The sequence below is a fragment of the Pristis pectinata genome, chromosome 20 (genome assembly GCF_009764475.1).
Source record: "Pristis pectinata isolate sPriPec2 chromosome 20, sPriPec2.1.pri, whole genome shotgun sequence".
Taxonomy (NCBI): Eukaryota; Metazoa; Chordata; class Chondrichthyes; order Rhinopristiformes; family Pristidae; genus Pristis; species Pristis pectinata.
Genome location: NC_067424.1, coordinates 18,663,297 through 18,670,309, shown reverse-complemented (window position 1 = coordinate 18,670,309; position 7,013 = coordinate 18,663,297).

Genomic DNA, 7,013 nt, shown 5'->3' with positions numbered 1-7,013 from the left:
TTGTAATTGTAACACAGTGAGTTACATTAAATCACATGTGTCGGGGGCCAAGGTTATTTCTATGATTAATTTTAAAAATGATGAATTATAGGATGTCTCTACAGACTGCCACGGTGAGTCTGTGTAGCTTGACACTCACTCCGCACACCTACACAAAGATAAGTCCTGGCAGTGTAGTGGTTAATGTAACGCTATTGCAGTGCCGGAGACCCGGGGTTTAATTCCCGCCGCTGGATGTAAGGAGTTTGTACGTTCTCCCCATGACTGTGTGGGTTTCCTCCGGGTGCTCCGGTTTCCTCCCACATTCCAAAAGGACGTATGGGTTAGGAGCTGTGGGCATGCTATGTTGACGCCGGAAGAGTGGTGACACTTGCGGGCTGCCGCCAGCACACTCTTAATAATGCAAAAAGATGCATTTCACCGTGTGTTTCAATGTACATTTGACTAATAAATAAATATCTAAATATCTAAAATATCTAAATACATGCAGTACTACACTCACTACCTCAGAAGGATGCTGATCCTACTTATTGCCTCTTCCTGAAACTTGGCCATCTCAGTGTTTCCCTCTTAATCCTAACTACCCTTTCTCACCTTATCTTGGCAGCATGTTCATGATCAATAAGCAGCACTGAGATATCACAGATGCCAGTGCATCAAATCATTACACTGCAGGATACATTGGAGTTCCACTGAACTATATTAAGTGATTAAGAATGCTTAACAAAATCATTTCTGCCCTATTCTATCCTCCAAAATTTTGAGTGCAATATTTAACCCATAGAAGCATTGATGAATGGGGGCCATGCGGAGAACGTGAGAGAAACCTCCAGAAGGGGAAATCAACACAAGGTGAGTCTGACACCAGAGACTGCAGAGGCTGGAATCTGGAGCAACAAACAATCTGCTGGAGGAACTCAGTAGGTCAAACAGCATCTGTGTGGGGAAAGGAATTGTCAGCAATTTGACATGAAACATCAACGATTCCTTTTCCCTCACAGATGCTGCCTGACCTGTTGAATTCCTCCAGCAGATTGTTTGTGCTCAAGATGAGGCTGCTATTAACTTTGGTTGTTCTTATCATGGAACTAATCTTGAAGCAGACAAAAACAACGAAATGGCCAGTGGTCAAAAGGAAGAAGTAATTCCTGGACTAAACTTCATGGAAAGATGAGGAGGGCGTGGAAGAATTTTGGGAAGCATAGGGGATATCCAAGATACCTCCAAAGCTCATAAACATCCCAGCCTGCAAGGAACTGATAAATAATACTTTATTCAGCCTCTTTAGCCCTACTCTTCAAGGCCACCAGCTTTCACGAACAATTCCAGACCTGGATAGCTCCGCTGCCACCAACAGTTAAAATTGTGTCAATACCGAAGTGCCTCTGAGTAACATATAATAGGTCACAAGAGTTCTCCCAGCTCCTGATGCACAAAAGTCAATGAAACATGTGTTACAATCTGTGATTAACCTTGTTAGTCAAAGAAGTGTAAATTTAGAAAGTAAAATGGACAAAACCATGACATTTTGCACAACAGCGATTAATAGGCAATGAATTTGAACAGCACAAGAGGACAAAATGGCAACTCCACTATGAATAATATCAATTTAAAATGTCACAAGAATGGAATTTAATCCCTGAGGACTAGATTAGCATTAAAAATCCTGAAACATAAAGGTGTATAGACCTGAAAAGAATTGAAGATAGGATTGATTTCTTTTCATCCATCAGTAACTCAAGGGATACAAAATCAAAATCAATCCTAAATCAATAACTTTGCTTTCTTTTATTCAATGTGATAATTGAACAACTCAATAGATGTTCTCAGCCAACTATTTTCCAGGTGGACTACAGTTTTTTCACAAATGCGATTTAATGCAGGAAATTTCGTGTTGATCGTCCAGAGAGACTCTGCTTATTAGGGACACATCTGGCAAAGCTGACTACACCGGCTAATTGATCTTCTCAAATGAAACTCATTTAACTGGGATAAAAATGGTAATGTGCCCGGGAGGGTGTGTCTCTCACTGTGACAATTAATAAGCGGCAGCCAAGCTAAACTGGGTTTCAGCCAAGATTCCCGCTTGAAGGGGAAAAAAAAACTGCATTCATTTCATTCTGAGATCTGAGGGAAATTGTTTCATAGTGCAAACAAAATTAATCTTATCGGTTTAAAGCAAATTTTGGTTGGAATCAAATACTAGTATATTACACAAATTCATAAGAAAGCCACGTTTCTCATGTTTCCTTTGGGGAGTGACACATGAAGTGTGTAGGTCCTGATATACAATGAGTTTTAACTTGTGCAACTTAAGCATTTATACCATTGTAAGATATGATGCTGATATTATGATATCAGCACCTGGGTTAAGCAAATATTTTACTGATCTTACTGTATGATCATAATTAATGTATCTTGCAGACTGCTTCGGTCAACTCAATTTTTTGTGCAATGCTTTTGTTTGTTTGCTTATGCCTGTCCCATGAGGATTTGGCTGCTGAGGGTTAGGAAGCGTCTAGCCTTGGTCCTCCAGGCATTATGAATATCAGGTGGGTTTGATGGACCAGCTGGTCTCTCTCTGCCTGTCAATCCCGATGTTCATGAGTCAAACAAACTAAGGCCATCTCACTACTTCCTTCTAAATCTAATAAATCCTTCTTCATTTCAGATACACAAAAACCGACGAGAAGCAAGAAGGCAATGAAAATGAAGACATTCTGTCACTAACACCACAGCTCAGAAACTGACATAGAACATGGAACATAGAATAGTACAACACAGGAAAGAGCCCTTCGGCCCACAACGTCTATGCCAACCATGATGCCAATTGAAACTAATCCCATCTGCCTGCACATGGTCTCTATCCCTCCATTTCCTGCCTCTTCATGTGCCTGTCCAAATGTCTCTTAAACATTGCTATCGTACCTGCTTCCACCACTTCCCCTGGCAGCATGTTCCAGACACCTACCACTATGTGTAAAAAACTTACCTCATAAATCTCCTTTAAACTTTCCCCCCTCACCTTAAAGCTATACCCTCTAGTATTTGACATTTCTTCCCTATGTATGCCTCTCATAATTTTATACACTTCTATCAAGTCATCCCTCAGCCTCCAACGGTCCAGAGAAAACAACCCAGGTTTGTCCAACCTCTTCTTACAGCTAATACTCTCTAATCCAGGCAATATCCATGTGAACCTCTTCTGTACACTCTCCAAAGCCTCCATGTCCTTCCTGTACTGTGGTGACCTGAACTGCACACAGCACTCCAAATGTGGACTAACCAAAGTTTTATACAACTGCAACATGACTTCCTTTTATACTCAATACCCTGACTAATGAAGGCAAGCATGCCATATGCTCTCTTTACCATTCTATCCACATATTGCCACTTTCAGGGAGCTATGGACTTGCACCCCAAGGTCCCTCTGCACATTAATGCTCCTAAGGGTCCTGCCATTTACTGTATACTTTCCTCTTACACCTGACCTCTCAAAGTGCAACACTTCATGTTTGTCCAGATTAAACACCATCTGCAATTTCTCCACACATATTTCTAACTGATCTATATCCTGCACATAATTTTCAGGTTGGCATACAGGTGGGATCCCCAAAGGACCCCAGAGGCCTGTAACCAGGGTAGGGGGAGACGGATAATTCAGATGAGAGCTTGCTGGAACCTGGGATTGAAAATGCGTTCTGCTGCAACGGACTCTGATGAGCTCTTCAGCCAGGCAGGCTGCGGAAGGAGGGTTACAGACATGCACAATGAAGTACCTGTCACTTTGTCAGGCCTGCAAAAATAACTATGTTAGCTGTCAAGAAGCATCAGGAATCTGGCAGTGATTTCTGCAGAGCTTTGAATCAATCCTTTTCATTGTGGAAGTTATGGTCAATGGACCGTCACTTGTGAGCCATTCCCACAGCTGTGGACCCAAAGACATACCTACTAACTAAAGTAACAGCTTCCACTCCAGCATACTAACTCAATGTAATTCTACTGTGTAATGAATTGACCTGTACGATCAGTTTGTAAGACAAGCTTTTCACTGTACCTTGGTACAAGTGACAATAATAAACCAATACCAATACCAATACCAATAAGAAGCTGCCATGCATGTTTTCTCCTGCATGCACTGCTGTCAAATGAAAAATGGAAGCTTTCTATGTGCACCTTCCTTCTTCACAACTATCCAATCTAGGCAAGATTAATCAATAAGTGAAAACTGATAGCATTCCATACTTGATCATCAGAGTTTCCATTGGACAGCAGACTTAGGTGAGGAGAAGAGACTAAAGAGAGAATGGAAAGTGGTGGGTGGAGACAAAACCGGGAGAGGGATGGTGGGATGTGTGGTTATAGTAACCACAATGCAGAGGAAAATTGCATGGGCACATAATAACATTATTCCCTCTGGCGACACCGTAGTGCAGCGGTTAGTATAACGCTATTACAGCGCCAGCGACCCAGGTTCAATTCCTGCCGCTGTCTGTAAGGAGTTTGTATGTCCTCCCCATGTGTCTGCATGAGTTTCCTCCCACATTCCAAAGACGTACAGGTTGGGAGCTGTGGGCATGCTATGTTGGCGCCGGAAGAGTGGCGACACTTGCAGGCTGCCCCCAACACATTCTCAGTAATGCAAAAAGATGCATTTCACTGTGTGTTTCAATGTACGTGTGACTAATAAATAAACATCTTATCTTATCTTATCTCATCTTATCTCATCTTATCTTACTTTTTGGAGGACATAAATTGAGCTTCATCCCATTTTCTAATGGCCAAGGTAACCAGAACAATGACTCATCTAACTCCCAAAGGTCATGAACTGATTGATCTGCAAATTTTTGTATGTTGTTCTCATCACCAAGTTCTCAATTTTTTGAGACAATTGGGCAACTTTTGTTAATTTGGCAGGTGTCTTACAGTTGCATCACTGAGAGCCCCACGAGCAGCAAAACATTTCATAACAGGCCGTACTGGAGGATGGGATGTCATTAACATTCACACTTCTCAAATGTTAAGTGCAAGGAAGCAACTGCCAAGATATTACACCACAGTGAGATTTTTCTTTTTCCAGTTGCTGCTACTTAAAACTATCCCCATCATTATCAACAAGACAGTCCTGTAAACAGTACCAGGTGACTTTCTCTAGGAGTTCTCATTCTTATCCACTCTATGTTCATGCCACAGGTGCACAAATCCCAGAAAATTGGCTGAAAAAATAATTCACTTCACAGGCTCACTGGTGAGTAACCATAGAAAGGGTCTGGCAAAGAAGATTTTGTCCCATTGGATGTTATACATCAGAAGAAAATCTGCAAAAGGAAGTGAAAAACTTAGAAAGCAATATTTAATAGTAGCAGGCTCAAAATTAAATGAGTTGCATCTCTATAAGCAAATGGTTGTGTATCTGCAACAGTGCAATGTGTACAGACAAAACATTGTAAGCTCCTTCAGCCTACAAAGAAGCTCAATGATGCCATCAACAGTTAAGAAGTCATAATGCACCTACCACTACCCCATGTCATTTCTGTATCAATTCATCCAATGTAATATTAATTAGCCCTCAACTATAAGGTGTGGAATAATACAATATTAGCCAAAATAAAAACTGGATTGCATACTGCTAATTTTTTAGTACTACGTGATACAATTTCAGTTTTTCCCTGAGTATCTCACACAAACTTTCTCTTCAAGGTGAATTTGCATCAATCATGAGTTTAGACTGGGAACTTCCAGCCATCATTTATACAAGAGCATTTGACATTTCTTCAGGTCTAACACCAAGTGATCTCACTATTTACGCAATCCCCCTTGTGCCCATAAACTGCAGCTGAAATCACCACACCATAAATATCGTAGAACATTCTCACTCAAACTTGGAGCATGTCATGTTTGTTTGATCCTTTTCTCACTACTTAAAACAGATGCACTGCTGACATTGGGGTATCTAGTTGTCTAGCTTCAGAACTGGCTGCAAGCTGCTTAAACACTGTCCAGAGTTCCCACCATATGCTTAAACCATCGGAGTGTTTATTCCTGCATTTAACTGCTGATATTCAATGGTGCTTGGGTGGTGACACTGCTGTCGCCACTACATTAATGGGAGTTTTATTATGTTCATGACTGTCTCCTCAGGGTGAGTTGGGATCTACAAGGCAGGAGGCAAAGACACAACCACAGTCTTCAGGAGCACTACATCCTGCTTGGACCCTTCTCATCTCCAAAATATACGACATTCATTGTCCACCCTCTTGGCCCTGGTCTTTCAAGGAAGGTTAAGGTCACATTGACTCCAAACATCCTCACCAATCAATCATTCCAAGAAGATTCAGTGGATGGCTGCAATGTCTGCCAATGTGCTGTTCACTGGAGCCTCAGTGACCTCACGCAGGAGGTGTGTTCGTGAGGAAACAATTTCATCTACCCTAATTTCATTGGGAACAGGCAGTATCTTGCCTCTGACTGCATTCATGTGCCCACAAGGACTCCCTTTTGCAGTCTCATCTCAGGAAGAGCAGCTAGCTGTATTTACACAAAAAAGCCAGGCAGTTATATAGTGGAGGCAATTTGTAGCCTGCATATACAGAAATTGAGCAGAAGTTTAATATCTTAGCATGCCATGATAAGACCAAAGGCTCTGTAAATGGGCAATGTCTGTCATAGACACATACAGCACAGAAACAGGCACCTCAGCCGACTGAGTCCATGATGACCATCAACCACCCATTTACACTGACGCTGCATTAATCCTGTTTATTCTCCACACAATATCATAAACTCCTCACTGCACCCTCCATCCTTCCCCCCCCCCCCCGCAGATTATGCCACTCGCTGACTCACTGGATTGCATAATGATCATCAACTCCCTCCAGATTTCACCACTCACCCACACACGAGGAGCAATTCACACTGGTCAATTAACCCACCAACCCGCATGTCTTTGGCACGTGGGAGGAAACTGGTGCGCCCAGAGGAAAGCCATGCAGTGACAGGGAGAACATGCAAAC